Source organism: Eleutherodactylus coqui, chromosome 8 (genome assembly GCF_035609145.1).
Source record: "Eleutherodactylus coqui strain aEleCoq1 chromosome 8, aEleCoq1.hap1, whole genome shotgun sequence".
Taxonomy (NCBI): Eukaryota; Metazoa; Chordata; class Amphibia; order Anura; family Eleutherodactylidae; genus Eleutherodactylus; species Eleutherodactylus coqui.
Genome location: NC_089844.1, coordinates 135,569,370 through 135,588,569, shown reverse-complemented (window position 1 = coordinate 135,588,569; position 19,200 = coordinate 135,569,370). Strand labels below are relative to the sequence as shown.

General features: G+C 50.6%; 1 protein-coding gene across 1 annotated transcript in view; it reads left to right on the top strand.

Moving 5' to 3' along the window:
• CREBBP (CREB binding protein) overlaps positions 1-19,200 on the top strand; it is a 46,999-nt gene that overhangs the window by 1,915 nt on the left and 25,884 nt on the right. The gene's annotated exons all lie outside the window — the stretch shown is intronic.

Below are 19,200 nucleotides of genomic sequence, written 5' to 3'. Positions count from 1 at the left end.
CTAACATTTTATTATATAGTAGTAGGTGCTGACCGTAGCATATGCATTACGTAGGACTGCCTCTGAGGGACATACACATGTTACATGGGGATGACTGAGACGTGTGTATGTGATATATATTTTGCATACTCCATTTATTATATTGGTGCTTCCCAACTCCAGTCCTCAGGGACCACCAACAGGTCATGTTTTCAGGATATCCTATAGTAAGAACACCTGTGGCAATGTCTGAGGCACTGACAATAATTACATCACCTGTGCAACACTGAGGAAATCCTGAAAATATGACCTGTGAGGGACACTATTATATAGTAGTAGGTACTGGCAGTAGCATATACATTACATGGGGCTGACAGTAATATACACACGTTACATGGGGCTGACTAATACCTTTTTATATAGTAAGTACTAACGGTAGTATATACGTTACATGGGGCTGACTGGTAAGTACACATGATGCATGAGTCTGACTGAGATGGATAGGTTATGTAGAGCTAATATACATTATTATATGGTAGTGTATACATTACATGGGGCTGACTGAGATATTGTACATTACATGGGGCTGGCTATAACACAGCATTTATCACACATTACCAGGTACTGGCTGTAATAGATATCTGATAGCAGTTATTACACATTACTAGATATTGGCTGTAATACATCTCATGGACTATCACACATCATTTATTGCTTAGTGGGCACTGACAGCATATACATTACATGGGGCTGACTGTAACTTGCATCCGTTACCTGTTAATGGGTACTGACAGCAGTATATACATGTTATATAGGTATGACTGTATTATATGTGTAGTACTTGGGCCAGTAACAGCAGTTATTACACATTACTAGATATTGGCTGTAATATATACATGTTACATGGAGCTGACTGATGCATACATGTTACACAAGGCTGATTAGCATATATGTTCGTCACATGGGGCTGGCATTATATAATAGTAAGTACTGACAGTAACATTCACATTACATGGGACTGACTGAGGTGCGCATGTTACTTGGGGCTAACACCCATTATTTATAGTGGTAGGTACAGAGAATGGCACACAAATTGCATGGGACTGACTGGTGTATACACACACACACGGCATGGAGTGTAAAACATTTATGACACTGGGCTGACAATCGCACACATATTGCACCAGACTTGCCAACACACTTTAGTTCCTGTGTGATATGTTAGGCAGTCCTGTGTAACACACTTGGTAAATTACACAGAACTGAATGAAATGCTGCACAAAATTACTTGAGACTGACTGGTGCCATCTTCTATGTATGAAAACATATACTATACTATATGTTATGGGGCTGGACTCAGCGCTGCAGATATTTGCTCCGTTCTCCTGTGGGGTCTTATATCATGGAGTTCTCTCCCCGGCTGCTTCCATGTTTATCGCCCTCCCTGTGTTTTATTAAATATTACTATATTGCACTGTATCCTCCTCTGTGTATCCCACACCGCTGTACTATACTGAGTATCATACATTACTGTGCTACCTGCTGTGTATCCTTCGCCGGTTTACTTCCCATTTTGTATATCATTCACTCTGTGTACCCTCTGCCGTGCTACCCACTGTGTACCCTCTGCTTCTGTGTGTGTGCCCTCCGCCACTGTGTGTATCCTCTACAGTGCTACCCACTGTGTACCCTCTGCTTCTGTGTGTGTGCCCTCCGCCACTGTGTGTATCCTCTACTGTGCTACCCACTGTGTACCCTCTGCCACTGTGTACCCTCCGCTTCTGTGTGTACCCTCCGCCATGCTACCCACTGTGTACCCTTTGCCATGCTATCTGCCCTCTGCTGTGCTACCCACTGTGTACCCTCCGCCACTGTGCCTTCCGCCGTGCTACCCACTTTGTAACCCCTGCTTCTGTGTGTGTACCCTCCGTAGTGCTACCCACTATGCGTGCCCTCAGCCATGCTACCCACTGTGTACCCTTTGCTATGCTATCTGTGCCCTCCGCCGTGCTACCCGCTTTGTACCCTCTGCCGTTGTGTGCCCTCCGCGGCTGTCTTGTGTGTATGAAGTTATTGGTGGATCCCCACTGCTCGCATGAATGAAGGGACCATCAAACTCTACCGAACATGGTGCCCTTCTGGCTTATCTTGGTGGGCTGCGGTTTGCCTGCTGGTGGGTGCAGCCGTACATGGCGGACTTGTGGCAGAATCCCGGCACCTGCTGGAATGGATGTTCCGGTCGCTGGGAATCCTCAGCCTGTGAACTGAAAGGAGTTTCTCACACTAATCACACCCGCAGGATAGGGGTTACAGGATTGCTGGGTGTCCGGCCGCTGGCACCCCCCTGGATGTGTGCGCCCTGGATCCTCCATAAGAATGGGGTGGCTGTGTGGATATGTGGCCACCGCTTCGGTCACATCTGCATACGTTACATACACGTGGATTTCACCCAATGAATTGGAAAAGGATAAAACCCGCTGGGAACACCGGCAGTACAGCAGCGAGGTTCTGTGGCCTTCGGACCCTCGATCAGTCGTCTTGTGGATGAGGGATGGTGGTCCGCTGCTGTGACTGATGGGGATTCTCTGCATGTAGTTCTGCAGAGTTTGCAGTAGCTGCGCAGGGGGCGGGATGTTATTATGCCTGAATTCACACAACCGTGTTGAGTTGCACCAAAAAAACCCATCCCGCTGCGCGCCCCGGCCTTTTTAACTCCTGCTCTCCCACGCCGGAGAGCAGGAATTCAGCTGCAGGTGTGCCACGGATCCAGACGGCTTCCATAGACTTCAATAGAAGCCTGCAGGAGACCCGCACTAAAATGGAGCATGCAGCAGGTGATTTCCCGCAAACGCAATCCGCTCCTCAGGGGAAAATGACATCCGCAGGTATTTAACTACCTGCGGGAGTCCAATGCATCCCTATGGGGCGCGGATCACGCGTGCGGGGCACCCGCTGCGGATCTGTCCATGTGGACATGAGGCCTCATGTCCACGGGGAAAATCAGGCCTGCCGTGGATTTTTCATGCAGAATGCCGCAGCGGCCGGATCTTCTTTCTTCGGCCCGGTGGATGCGCCATGCACTCCATTTTTATTTTATTTTTTTTAATTCCTGCGCTGCCACGCCGTAGAGCAGGAATTCAGCTGCGGGTGTGCAGCGGATCCGGACGGCTTCCATAGACTTCAATAGAAGCCTGCAGGAGACCCGCACTATAATGGAGCATGCTGCGGGTGATTTCCCGCACACGCAATCCGCTCCTCAGGGAAAAATGACATCCGCATGTATTTAACTACCTGCGGGTGTCCAATGCATCCCTATGGGGCGCGGATCCGCGTGCGGGAAAAACGCTGCTGATTCTTAATTTTATTTTACCAGTGGACATGAGGCCTTAGAACGGCATTTAACGCGCACCGTCATTGCAGTGGGTGATGTGCGTTAAAAAACGCACTGAAATAAAGATGCTGCGCTAAAATACTCTGCTGAGAAGCCCCATTGGAATGAATGGAGGCGCGGTACGGCGTTCTTGGTGGGCGCTTCAAACGCGCTAAACAATGTTAGGAAAAAAATCCTTTTTTCCCCTACCATGTGATTCAGTCATTAAGATGGCAGCCGGGTGTATGATGCGCGGCACGTGACGTTCCTGCGTTCTCGTATCCATACACGTCCTTCCAGAGATGTAACGGACGAGATGATTCGGTGAGGTTCGGCCTTGTGAGTCAGCAACGGGGCACCATATGGCAGCACACCAGTGACTAGAAGCCCATAGTAGCGAGCCGAGCCGCCGCCACGTGTAGGTGAGGCTTTGATCGGATGGAAACCGCGGTGCAGCGCTGGATTGTTGTTGTTTTTGTCTTTTTCATGCGGCACTATTTCTCTGCGGCGTCCGTCAGCGCAGACCTGTAGATGGCGTCACATCCTAATAGAACACTAAGGCCGCTGTCACATGGGTGCGTTTGCGCAATGGGTGAAGCGTATTTGCGTGCGCATGTATGTCTTACTGTACCTTTTGCGCGCATGCTAATCGTGTGCATTTGCACGTGCAGGAAAAACTCCCCGTGCCGCCGGTCATTGGGTTATTTAGTACCTTACCTTACCTTTGTGCAGGATACCGAGGCCGGCGGCGGATTTTTTTTTTTTGCACCAATGAAATGTGTGCGCCAAATAGACTTCTGTGAGCCCCGTAAGGCTGCCTTCAGATGGGGGCGTTTTTAGTTGCGGGCCTTCAGTTACCCCCAGCTCTAGCGCGTTCTGTTACTAGGAAAACACCCAGAAATGAGGACAAGGGAGTCAAAAAAGGCCACAAAAGCTCGTGCGTTGTGCTTCATATTTCAGCGCGGTGTGTGAAATCCGTGACATTCACTCTTCGGCGCGATCCGCAGCGCACCCAGCCTTTCCGTTATATTTAAATGGAGGGGTTGAAATCTGCTTGAAATTCTGCAGTAAATGGACTACACGTGAAATGGTGGCGTCACGCGAGCGCAGATACTCATCTGAGCGCAACATATTTGCGCAGTGAAGTTTGGATGAGCTCAGCGCACATTACCGTACCTCCTGCACGCGCAGCGCCGGTTCACACGTACGACAAGCACCAGCCGGGGATTAAAAGGCTATTTGGCCTAATGAGGTCCAGATGTGTGTTTTTGTGGAATTGCACGCCCCCCATAGACTTCTATAGAGCGGCTAATCCGTGCAAAAATAAAATACGCAGCGGGGTTTTTTCACTTGCGCACAAGAGTAATGAGTGAACCGATTTGAATCAATGGCTTCTGTTTTCTGCATAATGCGCCCAGATACGTCCGTGTGAAGGGGCTTTGGGGACCGGCACGCCGTGAATTTGTTGCAGATTTGGTGTGAGAACGCTGTGGATTTATCACCGTCCCCCTCAGCATTGTGCTGAAAATCCACCAAATAAACGGACGCGCTGCGGGTTTACAATCTATCTGTGGATTTGGTGCAGATGTTTTCTGCAGCATTTGCCTTTGCTATCAATGTAAATACGTACAAGTCCCCTCCTAATACCCCTTTCCCAGAATGGGCGTCGCATGCTGGTTTTAACAACTTTTTTGGAGTTTTCAAAAACCTTTTTGGCAAGATGTTACTTAAAAGTCTGCAGCAAATTATTGAGAAGCCCGTCCTCGCAGCAGCCCGAGTAGTGTGCGGCGGCGGCGGGCCGAGTAGTGTGCGGCGGGCCGAGTAGTGTGCGGCGGGCCGAGTAGTGTGCGGCGGGCCGAGTAGTGTGCGGCGGGCCGAGTAGTGTGCGGCGGGCCGAGTAGTGTGCGGCGGGCCGAGTAGTGTGCGGCGGCGGCGGGCCGAGTAGTGTGCGGCGGCGGCGGGCCGAGTAGTGTGCGGCGGCGGCGGGCCGAGTAGTGTGCGGCGGGCCGAGTAGTGTGCGGCGGGCCGAGTAGTGTGCGGCGGGCCGAGTAGTGTGCGGCGGCGGCGGGCCGAGTAGTGTGTGGCGGCGTTGTTCTGCTACCTGCGAGGATCCTGTAGTTTATCATGGCCGCTCGTGGCGAAGCGATGTCCATTTGCTCTCTGCAGTCAGAATTCACAGACCAGATCTACAGAAGTGACGTATGGAAGGGCTACAGCGTATGCTGGCGATATTACTGACGCAGTTGGTGGTCACTTCCATTTACATTGGGTTGATTTGCTATGTGGTTATTACATAAGTAGAACCCATTGATTTCAGCAGGTTGGGTCACACTTCCATATTTTGCGTGCTTGATTTCTGTGCACATTTGCGCGCCGAAGTCTATGGGGCTGCGCCGAAGTCTATGGGGCTGCGCCGAAGTCTATGGGGCTGCGCCGAAGTCTATGGGGCTGCGCCGAAGTCTATGGGGCTGCGCCGAAGTCTATGGGGCTGCGCCGAAGTCTATGGGGCTGCGCCAGGCGCAAGCAGACGTGTGACAAGGTGTATTTCCGCTGGGAAAAAACCCCATCCGAAGCTGTTAAGCCTAAATAGCCATTTAAATCCGAGTGTTTGCTGCGCACAAGTGGTCATGGGCGCAAAAAGTGTAGTCAATACGCACACAAGAATACGTTGCGTCTGATTGCATACACGCCCCGGTGGTGGAGCCCTTAGGCCTCATTCACACGGCCATAGGTCATCTTGGTCCATCGGGCGCACAGCTCTCGCTGCGTGGCGATGCCGTTTAGTATTGTGCTGCATCGCTATTTGCTGTGTTTTTCACTAAAACAAACTACAAGAAGCCTAATTGATGTCCTTTTGTTCCACCGTCTCCTGGCAACGTGTAAAAGGAAAAACGCAGCGAGTCTGCGCGTCACATCCGTGTTCGCTGCATTTCTATACATCCTCCCATGGCCTTTCATGGGTGATACGGAGTAAATAAAACACGCTGGGATTTATTTTTTTCCCATCCATATAAAGCACACCGTGACGGTGAATACGGCCCATCTATCCACCCCTGAAGTATGCCGCTAAAAGCCGCGTGAAAGTAGTTCAACCGCCATGAAGAACGAGAGTAAAACCTTCCGGTAGTCAGCGGGGCGCGGGGCTCCTTTATAGAACCCCATTCGCTACCACGTAACCTCTTGCGACGCTGGCCGTTCGCCACAGCAACGAAAGCCGCCACATGCAAGGTGTATTCTGTGCAGCTTCAGGCGCTTTCAGGCTTCGTGTTTTGTGACTGTACTATGGAGCGAATGGAATTTACACGGCCGTTTTTTCTACTGGGTAAATGGAGCTCAGCTTTGGCGCAGTAGATGGAGACAAATACCGATGCGATACGGCTGTTATATCACCGGTGACCCGTCCGTATTACGGACATGTCGCCATCCGCACGTCTGACACCGGCCGCCATCATGGAAGTTATAGCTCCAAGGCCCGGCCCACACATTCGTATTCGTGACGTGTAAATTGCGCACATGGTTACACAGGGTGCTGCTCTAGTCTACCTTGCGTGCGAGGAGGGACTTCGCCGCCCCCACCTTTTTTCCCAGTTTGGACTTTTTAGGCCAATTTGCGCACATCATACGCAGAGAATGGAACGCGTCTCAATGGGTTCGTTCACATTTCCGTTTTTTTTTTTCACGTGCGTTACAGTTGCACAAAAAAATAATTGAACCTGCTCTATTTTTCAGCATATTTTTACGCACCAAAGGTCGCCATAGAGGTGAAATGCGCGTGATTTACGCAAGCCGGTGCGTGAAAGACTGCGTAATTGCGCCGGGGAAAGAATGCAACTGGAGCCCGGCCACTTCAGTTGGGGAGTCTGTTTGCTGCGCCAAAAAGTACAGTAAGATGCGCCAATGCAGACGCAGAAAGGCATTCCGTAAAACCTCTGCGCTCATGCGCGCACTCGTGTGAATCCGGCCTCTGGGTACGTTCGCGCTGCGGGTGCTCACAGGCTCGCCTTGGATTTCGCCCGTCATTCGAAGTATTAAAATTGCCAGTAGTCGTGCCGCCATCTACTCGCGTTTCTTCTCTTCCGTGTTGTGGGATGTAGCTGTAGTCGCTGCGACTGAACATAAGCTGAGACTTCTGCATTTCTTACCCAGACTGAAGGTGGCAAAGCTGGCACCGTGTCGCCCACCAGCTTTCTGCCTCATTGTTGGGATTTAAAGGGACAGTGTACGGAAAGACAAAGCAGGGTTTTGAGTTGGGGGCTGGGATCCTTTGTCAGGGATCTCTTCAAGAGCACAACCTTCTGCCTCTGAGAAAGAAGTGGCTGATAATGGGGAACAATAGATTGCATCGCGCTGCACAACATATGATGGACTTTATGGGCTACCGATGCGGCGCAATTGGCTGGTGTGTGCGTGCTACATTTGGGGGTCTGTCCACACTTTGTCTTTACCCTAGGTACGCACTGGGGAGGGTACGTTGCCGGAGGATCAAGCGTGTGACGCGCAGCACCACAACACCGTTCACAATGTGCCTCTCGTACACAAGGGGGCACTCTTCAGTCAACCGTGTATTATAGTAATGGCGGTAGAAACTGGCACGCTCCAAGCAAGTGATGCCACCATCAGGGGGCGTTCACATGCCGCAGATTTCACCCTGTCAATTCAATTCAAATTTAAGATATGAAATCTGCAACGTGTGAACGCACCCTTGTGGCCCTTTTACACGAGGCGATTATCGTTCCCCCCACGGAGTTTGGAACAAAAATTGTCCCGTGTGACAGCCTGACGGAGCGGCTGGACAAGAGGCGGTCACTTTAAATCCCAACGACACGCCAATCAGTGTAAATGGCAGCCAATCCATACTGAGCAGCCGCGGCTTACGGTAAATGGGGAGGGGTGGGGGGGAGTAGGGAGCAAACTCTCCTCCAGCCACCCTGGTCCCCTGCTGGTCGCACCGGGACGAGTGGCGGGCATCGTTTGCCCGTAGGCCACTTCACACAGCTGAGAAAATTGCGTGAGATCTGTGCGTTGGAAGACAAATCTCGTGCGCATGTGACCCCATTCTCACACACGAGCGACGTTTTCCTGCATGGCACCGCGATGTAGGCAACAAATCACAGCGTGTTCTCACATCGCAGCACCCATTGCTTTCATCGCATGAGACCCTCCGCAATCCCCCACCGCAGCTTCCTCCCTGAAGTGATGCGAGGCTCTTTTGTCATGAACACGCCCCATATGGGCGCGGGATTCACGGCCCCATATCGCGCTCGCCCGTGTGAGGGTATGCTCGCCCGAGTGAGGATTGGACGCGGATCCGCAGCATTGTTCACCCTTTAGTCGGAGGGGTGACGTCTGCTGCAAATCCGCATTGATATCTGCACCAGCGGTACTTTGGCGCATGTTCATCTGGTCGATTTCTGCGTATATTCTGTTCCGATCGCCATACACGTCCTATTGATTTGTTCTGGAAAACCGGGTCACCGTCTTGATGTGTTTTTCTCGCAGAGTTTTTAAAATACGTCATTTAAAACAAAGTGGCATTCAGTTTTTGCCATAGAAATCAAAATATGCGTGAAATGCAAAAAAAGTGCCTAAAAAACGTGTTTCATGTCCAGATTTTTTTTGAGCCTTGTAGAATACATGGCAGAGTTTGCAAATACCCATCAAAATCTGCAAAATTCTGCCCTGGTTTTTGTCGTGCACCGCCATGCGGCTTTTGCGCTGTCAGTAAAAACTGCATGCCGAACTTCAGCGCGGAAACGAGCGTTTCCACTTCAAGAAGTGACAGATTGATGCAGATACTCGCAAGAACGGGATTTTTCCACCTAACGATTTTGCCCTGCTTGGATCCGCAGCAAACACCACTTCAGGGCTTCCTCACACCAGCGATCGCAATATTGTCGCGAGAAATTGTGGCAAAATCGCATTTGTGTTCAGGCGATTATCGAGCGCCAGTGATTTTTTTTTTTTTTTTTTTTCTTCTTTTTTTTCCTCCTGACAATAATCCTGCATCACCGCCTGCGATTTTCTTGCGTGATACACAATATTAGTTTCTAATGTTAATGCATTGCACCAAAATCGCAACTTTGTGTATTGTGATGCGATAAAACGGAGGCTCTATGGGGAAACATGGGGGGGGGGGGGGGGGGGATGGAGAAAGATGAGCCATTCAGCGATTTCTGATCATCGCTGGACAGAAAACATCACAAATAGGAATGAAGGAATCGCCAAGCATGGGTGTCAGAATTCAGTGTTTTCTCGCGCAATCGCAGTGTGCAAAAAGTGAGTTTCTTGCAAGTGTGATGGTGCCTCAGGAAGAGGAGCGGCTCAGGTGAACTTTCCATGGGAGGTTTTACTGTGACCGCGCTCTAAGGGCCTATTCACACGAGCGATCTTCTCCCATCAGCCTTGTGTGATTTGCGCACAAAACTCGCCAACATATTCATCTTTTTGAATAGATTATTCCTATGTGCGATTTCGCGGCATTGCTGCGAGGATAAACAAGTGCAGTACGTCCCTTCATTGGGCGTTCGCTCGCAGCGCCTCACCCATTGTTTTCAATGGGACCTTAAAAATATCGAGCCTCCTAAAAATAGGAGTCTTTAGTAAGCCAGCCTGTCAGGACAGCGGCCATTCCCTCATCCAGGGGCACCTAAAGGATGGCGGCTCGGTTTCTAGTGCTGGCGGGTCGGCATGAAGTTCTTGCAAACAAAGGAAATGTAACGTCGTCTTTGTAAAAGCACGCAGCGAAGTTCCAGCCGGAGCGCCCGGTTGCTGGTGCTTCCCCTGCATGTCACAACCACAGCTCCTCGTGCGCCGCGGTCTGATAAGTCGTCCGGCCGCAGTATTCTCCATTCCTGGGGGGGCTCTGAGAGCGGACTCCACCTCCTGCTCTCACCCCCCGGGATCAGACTCGCAGCGCCGGCTTCACACACAGCACTTTACAGAACATCGCCCGGTTTTCTATGGTGGGTTAGTTCTTGTTCACTTGAGCAGATGTTACCATAAATGACCCTACAAGTCCTGGCGGACTGTGCGGGCATGCTGGGAGTTGTAGTCTTGCCGCTGATCTCGTTCCTCAGGTCTGCAGTATGTGTGACTCTGCCATGTGTAGTGGCACCTGTTGCTAGGCAACAGCTTAAACTTAGTTGTGCCGTGCTTGGCAACCATTGCATTTCTTTCAGTTTCCCATCCTCCTGTGCATACAAGTTTAACGAATTTGGGGAGATGTGAAGTGGATTAACCCTATAATGGTGCGGTCACGGGGAGCACTTGTTTTTTAACCGTTTTTTATTGTCACATAGCAGCAGTCAGAAGTTAATTTTTGGGTTGTTTGCTGGAGAAGTTGTAGCCCCCAATGTGGAATATATGTATGATCATGGATTGGCTTCTATCTTTTTTTTTCTTTTTTTTCTTTTTTTTTTTTTTTTGTGCGAGGGGGTGGGGTGCAAAAACGTAGCAATTCCACCATGGTTTTTTTTCGCTTTTTTTTTCTCTCTTCGTAGTCGCTGTTTTTGCCCTATGGTAAAAATAATGGTCCTTTTATTCTGAGTCTATACAAATGTCGCCACGTTGTAAGATCCATAACTAATTTTTTTTTCTTCACCTCCGAGCTGTATGAGGTTTTGTTGTGTGCGCAATATGAAGTGGGCTGGAGGGGGGTCCGGCCTCATGTTCACAGGTCGGGGTCCGGCCCACATGACCCCGCAGCGCAATCTGACCCTGCCCATGACCGAGGACATTTAAAAACTATCTTGTGTCATCTCCATCGCTGTTCGGACCTTCCTTCTTCTGCACTGTGGGTGTCTACGGGCAGGCTGGCCGTCGCACTGTCCGCATGCGCAGTACTTTTTTTTTTTTTTTTTTTTCTGACTTCTGCTATCCTATGGTATCTGCGGCCCATCCGCAGTTGAATTGCAGGCGGGCCGAGGATCAGATGGATTCCATTGACTTCCATGGAAGCCGTCCATGTGGAAACCGCAGCTCAATGGAGCGTGCTGCCATTTGTTTTCCAGACCAAGCGGTCAGTGAAACAAATCTGAATGCTTTAATGCATTTGCGGACGCCCATGCATCCCTATGGGTAGCGTGTAGAGATGAGCGAGCGTACTCGGAAAAGCACTACTCGCTCGAGTAATTTGCTTTATCCGAGTATCGCTGTGCTCGTCCCTGAAGATTCGGGTGCCGTCACGGAGCGGGGAGCTGCAGGGGAGAGCGGGGAGGAACGGAGGTAAGATCTTTCTCTCCCTCTCTCCCGCCCGCTCTCCCCTGCTCCCCGCTGCGACTCACCTGTCAGCCGCAGCGGCACCCGAATCTTCAGGGACGAGCACAGCGATACTCGGATAAAGCAAAGTACTCGAGCGAGTAGTGCTTTTCCGAGTACGCTCGCTCATCTCTAGTGGCGTGATTTGTAGATCGTCTGCGCGGTGCCCCCTGCCTGTGGACATCGGGCTTTATACTGTCATTGGTCATCTAAGCCGATGTCCCGCGAATCCACTAGAGCCAGGCTCCGGTTTTACTCATCCAAGATGGCCGTTGCAATCCTAAGGCCGCCTGCAAACGGGTGGAAATTCCACAGTGGGATTTCCCGCGGGATTTCTGCCGCTGGAAGCTGCCATAGGATTGCGTTAACAAACGCAATCCTAGGCAGACGGCCGCGATTTGGCCATGCGAAATCTCGCGCGGCAAACAAATCGCGGCATGCTGCATTTCTGTGCGGGGCTGGCAGAGCCCCGCACAAAAAACGTCACTCACCGGCCGCCGACTCCGCTCTGCGCATGCTCCGGCTAGCCGGCACATGAAAGAGCCGGGGCCGTGGGAGAGGTGAGTGCCCACGCTGCTCTCTGCAGACGCTCGGGTCCCGCTGCGAGAATTCTTGCAGCCGGATCCGACCCAGCCGTCTTCAGGCGGCCTATGACTGCCTAATCTGCACTGTTCATTGGTATATAGGTGGACCGCTGGTGCTGCACCGACTGATTGCCCGGAGCTGCTCGTGTGACAAGTGCTGGCTAGTCAGAGGGCAGCGCAGCGTGCCTCGGACTACCAAAGTTTGTATCGGGTAGGTAAAAAATTGCAGTGACCTTCTTTGAGTGAAAGCTGTGGCCAGAACTGACAGCTCCACGAGACAGTAGCGCAAAAGACCGACGACAGGTAACATAACGCGCCCTCTCCACCGGGACCTGAGGATCAATTCAAACCATTTTTCTTGTTTACATTTTAAAACGGTTTTTCTTTTGCCCCTAAGTTGACTTGAAACAGCGGCAATAATACTTTAGAATGGTATTTCTAAGCGTTTTTGCCTGCTAGGCCATGGTGGGAGTGGGCTAGAATAAATGATACCACACCCGGCTCCCTGTCACCTTCTCTAACAACGCCAGAACCTGGTTTATAGTGCTGGGGAACCTCCAGCTGGCTGATTCCTCTTCTTCCTGTGAGGTTACATATATTGCCGGCGGTCTTCTTCCTGCCAGCCAATGTACGTCACAGCTCACAGCCCAGCAGGGGGAGTGCTGATCTACTTCTGAGGCGGCTCATGCGAGCTGTCTCTGAAATAGATTAGCATTCCTTCCTAGCCAGTGAACAACGTGACCTTCACCGACCGCCCGGAAGAAGGTGAGGAATGCAGGCTTTATAACAAGCGGGCTGGTGTGCGGTGAGCTGACCCCAGGGCACTGCAGAACCTCAGTGAGAAGATCTGATAAGGAGACTGACGGGGGAGGAATAGGTGAGTGTAGAATTTTGTCCACGGGCGTTATTGAATTGCATTCCCTGCGGCGATAATCAGGACGTGGGGAATGTAGTGCACGCTTTCCGCAGCGTTGCTAAGGAAAGCGCCGCCCCCTGTCCACAAGCGGAGAATCACTGCAATTCTCTGCTCGCAGCCGGCAATTCGCAGATAGGCTGACAGCTGAGATCCGCCACGGGATACCGCAACGCCCGTGGACAGGCAGCCTAAGGAGACTGATGGGGGAGCAATAGGTAAGTCTAGAATTATTAAAAAAAAATTTTCATGACAGAACCCCTTTAAAGACCGCTCCCCTTTTGTTTTGTGTGTGTTTTGAGTCCCCCCAGGGGCGAGAACCTGCGATGGTTTGATCGCTTCAGCAATATGATGAAATGCTATAGTATTGAATTATACCACAATGTGACTGGCAATCTACCAAGCTGTGCCGCATGCATGGCTGCATAGGCAATCTACAATGGCGCCCCTGGGGACCCTTTAGCAGGCCCTTGGTTGCCATGCCAACCGAAATGGCACCATGCAATCTCCTTATGGGGGGGCGGGGCTGTATGAGACCCCTGAACATCGATAGGGGGATTTCAATGCTGTTGTCAGAATTGGCAGCATTTAAAGGTACTGATGACAGCTGTTGCTGGCGGGTGTTGGCTGTAAGAAATAGCGGACACCCACATTGTATAGAACAGGATCGATCCCCCCTCCGTACATATGTCGTCTGTGCGGGACGTAACTAGATCCTGTGTCGTTAATCTGGTGTTGGTCTGCGGTGCCGATCTCCAGTTTGGGATTCCGTCTTGGACATTTCCACTCGGCTTTCTTGCAGAAGACCACTGCCTGATGGGGTGAGGGTAGGATGTCCACAATGCCAGCCCTGGGGGGTCCGGTGGGAATTACTGGGATGGAGAGTAAATGTTTAGAATCTGATGACCCATTTTTACGACACAGTGTGTAGATCTCCATAGTAAACCACCCGGAATATTCTGCCATCTTGGATCTAAGAAAAGTTTGCAATGCCCGGTATGCTTGCCGGCCAGTTGGGTACAGATGGGCAGCGCAGGGCTCCATATGTTAGGGTGATGGTCCTGCACGCTCTCTAGTACAGCGCGGGTTAGATTTCCTTTAAATCCCCCAAGGCCTTGGCATCCATGATTGTGTCTGCCTGCTGGCATGCAATAAGCTTTGTGTACTGAAGGCTGTAAATACAGTGAACTTAATGTAGTGTACACAGCCGTCTGCCAAGTGCCCGACTTCATCAGCCGCTTTACACCTTCTCATCTACCTGGCATGGCTCTTACCAGAGACGCGGCGGGCACATTATCCACGGGGCTGGTGTGTATCTACTGGGAACCACGGATGTCTCTATTTTCACCGCTGCTTTGGGATGACTTAGGGAATCTGTCACCAGGCTCACGCTGCCCCACGGGCACCCGGGACACGTATGCCCATCGACCCGCTGTGTTTTATTCTGAAATGTTGTGGCGTTTTATAAAATACTTACTTTTGAAGATGGACTCGGGAACAGAGCTCCGTGTCACACAGCCGGACCGCCCCGGATTCCCCCACAACCGGTAGACTGGTCCTCTCCCAATAGCTGTCACTATTTGCTGCCAGTGGGGATAGCGTGGTGCGGTCCGCTTCCGTGACTCGGAGCTACGTTCTCGAGTCAAACTTCAAAGTGTTTTTCTTTTCTGGAACTCCACAGCGTCTCCGACTGTAGCGTACATGGAGGTTAGTAGACAAACCTGTCCTGGTGTGGAGCATCTTTTCTTACAACTGTGTTGTTCCTCTGTTGGTCTTCCTGGAAGTATATGAATAAATTGGGTACTGCCATTTCCTTCCTCCAAAGGGGTGTATTGTCCCTACACAGTCAGCACTGATTGGGCAGTGCTAGAACTATGTAAGGACACACCTCATTACGTGGGGAATGGTAACGCCCACTTGCCAGTTTGCTCACACATTTTTAAGACTAGGAAGGCTACACGGGGCAAGCACCATATTGTGTAGAGAAACTCGCCCCGATATCGCGCTCGGCAACCTGCATTTTACCTGCGTATGGGAGGCGGTTATCTGGCAAAGAAAGCATCACATCTGTGAAAATCCGATTTTCTTGTGTGAGTTTCACATGCGATGGGGGATTGGCGGTGTTTCGCAGTGTTAACCCTTGCATGCACATCGTACCATCGTACAATGCATTAAAGGTCCCATTGAAATCAATGGGAGATACGTTATGAGGCGCACGATACAATAGGACCTGTAGCGATTCCGTGAGGTTGGTTGTGTTTACACCGGATATATGGCGGTCGGGGCTCCTGCACACTGGTGAGTGATATCAGGATGTGAATGACGCCCAATATCGCTCTTGCAATCCTTCTGTAAAGCCCTGGATCCGAGGCGTTGTCGCTGGGAAACAGCCTCCCATCCCTGCAGGGCTGAAGGAACCTCCTGCTGTGGCTGGCGCAGCTGCGGCAGGACATAGTGATCTTTTTTCCATTCATTTCAATGGGCCAGCGAAGCCCTACCCCGAAAATAATCCCTAGCTGCAGAAAAAAATAATATATCACTTTAGAAGTGCTGTCATCTCCGGCACGTCTTCCTGCAGGTTCCCAGCACTCTTCAGCATCTCTTCTGGCTGTGGATTTAAAAATCCACACCTTCTGAAATCTCTGCCTCTGATTGGTCACAGTGGTCAGCCAATCAGAGGCAGCGCTCAGGCATTTATTGAATGACAGCTGAGCGAAGCCTCTGATTGGTCACAGTGGTCAGCCAATCAGAGGCAGCGCTTTAACCCCTTAAGGACAAGGCTGTTTTGTACCTTGAGGACTAGACATTTTTTAGGGATTTTACCCATGTTGTGGTTTAACTGTCCTATTTTTTTTTCCCCCCCTTTAGCTACCAAAATAACTTTTGCTCTGTTTTTTTCCCCCGTGACACACAAGGCTATTTTTGTCCTTTCCATTGACTTTTTTGGTTTTATTGGGAGTAATTTTTTTATTTTTTTTTTATTTGGCATTTTCCCACTGTGGCTGGGGCATCCATAGGAGCTCCAGTTACAGGGAAAAACATCCCCTATGGTGACAAGTCACTGGCAGAGCTGATCAGGAAATGCTGGGACCCTGTAGCTCTGCTGTACCAGAGGTCACCCGTCGGCTCGCATAGTGAAAGAAACTTCCACTTGTCATACAGTGCTCTTTGAGCGCTGTGTATTAAATAAAGGAGGAGGCAGAAAGGATTAAAACCCACTTCCTCCTCCTCCGGGTTAATAACACAGCTGACAAACCGTCTTGCTTCTGATTGATTGCATAAGCAGGGGCTTTAATCCCTGCTGTAATTTTACATACGGCTGGGCTTTAAACCCGGGACCAAGCGCCGTAAATGTACAGTGCTTGGTCCTTAATGGATTAAAGAGGCTGGAGTTTTTCAGTGTTCAGTGGTGAGGGGACTCGCCGCGGGGATGCAGGAATCCCCTGTCACGGCAGTAGCAGAGGATTGCCATCTTCTCCAATTGCTTTCAGTGGGGTCAGCGCTGCTGCCGGCCGCATTGAAAACAATGAGCGAGATCGCAAGAAGATAAAACCTGCTGCAATTTTGTTTTTGCACCGCAAGCGTTAAAACATCGCACATGCGAGGAGAGCCACTGGCTTCATAATTTTGCGATTTCTCGCAGCGCTGGGAAATCGTGCGCTGTCATCGCCAGTGTGACGGCACCCTTAGGGACAGATAATGCCTCTTTTTTTTTTTTTTGCAAGGGCTGAGACTGTCACGATTCTCATTTGCCCAAGCGAACGAACTGGAGACGTCCCCACCTGCTCATCTGCGCTCAGGCCGCCTGTGTAGACTGCACGTTTCCCGTTGCGAATCGCGCCGTCTCCGTGCACTGATCGCTCAGTGTGTAAATTGCCCGAGCCGGCGGTGATTTTTATGCCTACTAAACGACAAGCAAGAACCGCGCAATTCTTGTTGGCCGCGTATAAACTGAGCGCTAATCGTTCCGCCGAAACTCTGCGTGAGACTCTAGAATAACCCGCAGATCCCGCTGGGAGACTTCTTGTTGGCATCATTTGGATAAAAGCAGAAAGCTGGGTAATTGGAAGGATAAACGCCTCCCCCACATGTTGGATGGCGCGCGTTCGCTCGGAACTTTGTTTTTTCACTTTTATGCGTCTCCAATAAAGCGACCAGTTATTGCATTTTTCCACCCAGTATAATAAAGTTGTCTGGAGTTCCTTTGTTTCCAGGCGCTCCCTGCCAAGGACTATACGGCGAGGAGTAGGGTTTACATACGATGAGCGGGCCTTATCCCTAGTTCACCTTTGTGAGTTTCCTGAGGTCACCCCGTCTGCAGCGCAGGAAGTGAGGAGATATACTGCGCTCCAGGATCTCTTGTGGTTAACGTGCAACTTTTTACATTTTTTTTTTTTTAATATCCCCCTCCCCCAGTTGGGATGATTGTGCAAGGACTATAATGTATGCACATACATGAGGTGTCTGTCAGAGCGTGCCGCAGGTCTACAATTACCGGCTGATTCTGCAGGAAGTCAGAACTTTTTGGAAACTGTCTAACTTCCAGACATAACACCCCACGGGCTCTTCTTGGGACTCGCCAAGCTGCTCACGTTTGTTTCCTGATGCTTTATATAGCGCCAACCTATTCCGCAGGGTTGTACAAAGGTTGCTACAACTAGTGACCTCGCCATCAGCGGCATGTGCCAGTTGTAGTGGGCAGCCAGTAGCCCACTGCGGTGGCTGCGATTGGTGGGATTGCTCATTTAACCCCTTAAATCGCAGTAGCTGGGCAGTTAGGCCAGACTCATACGACCGGGTCGGATTCCGACTGCAAGCCTGGCCGGTGACCCTGCATACGGCACTTTACTGCATTGCACAGGCTTGCTGGCGATCATCCACAGTAAAGGGGGGCGTTTGCATCTCCAGCGCCATTGCTTAGCTTAGTGTTAATTGCGTATGGGCTGCGAGTCGCACGCCTCTATTGACAAAAATGGAGGCTGTCAGCACGAATTTCGCGCTAAAATAAACGCTGCAAGTTTACTTTGTGCTAGTTGTGGGAGTAGCCACATGGCCGCCTATGGCGTATTGGTGCAGCGTGTGTGGAATATGCTGTATTGACACGCTCGTGCACGCCCGGCCTTACATGTGTGTTTAAAAACATATTACATTCGCATTATGCGTGTGAAATATTTTTTTATTTTTTTTTAATGCACCTTTTAACTTGAACGAACGGGTGATTCTTGCAAATTAACTTCTATGTACACCTTGGAGAAAGAAGAAAAAACTAAGCCTTATCTCGTTGCGTCGAAGGAAGATTACAGTTTTGGCTCGTTGAATGTGGTGACATAAAAGCAATTTTCCAGGAAGCGTGCTATTACTGCGCAATAGTTGGAAAACCCCATATACTATACATATTTGATACAGCCGTCTTCATACAAATCTGATCGCTCACTGAATGGCGCTAACGATCACCCCTTGTGCTCATGAGCCCCACAGTCGCCCTGATCCCAGCGCTGCAGCCACGTTCGGTACTTGTAATGCAGGTTTCCCGTGTTGCTCCCCGGCGCAGTAAGGCGTCCCCTTCACGGTTACGTGTAATGTCCGCTTCATGTTCGGGTGTTGGAATCGCCGTCTTCACATCACTTGTGGTTAATCTCTGGCTTTGGTTGGGGATTAGGGATGTTGTACTTGCAGGCTGATAGTAGATCTACATCACATTAATGGTAACTGGTTTTCGTGTACACAGCTCTCACCTCAACCCTGACATTAGCAGTAACCACCGAGGCTTATGTAATTGCTGGCAAGTCTGCTGCGGCCGCCAGAAGCAAAATAGAACCTGCTGCAAACTTGGCGCACACAGTTACAGGCCAAAATGAGGGGGTTCAAATAATTGGCTTTGTACTCATAGGGGTCCTCCGCTAACTGGACGACCTTCCCGATAGCTGCAACAGAGCTGTACTTACCGGTCTGCTGCGGGAATCCAGCCCTGCCGTCCTGCCAGTGTAATGTGCCATCACAGGAAGTCAGCCAATCGGAGGCTGCAGGGTCACAGTTCTGAACTCCTGGCATCATGGCGCCTAGGATGTGGGCGGTGGCGCTGCAGTGGTCTGGTGACC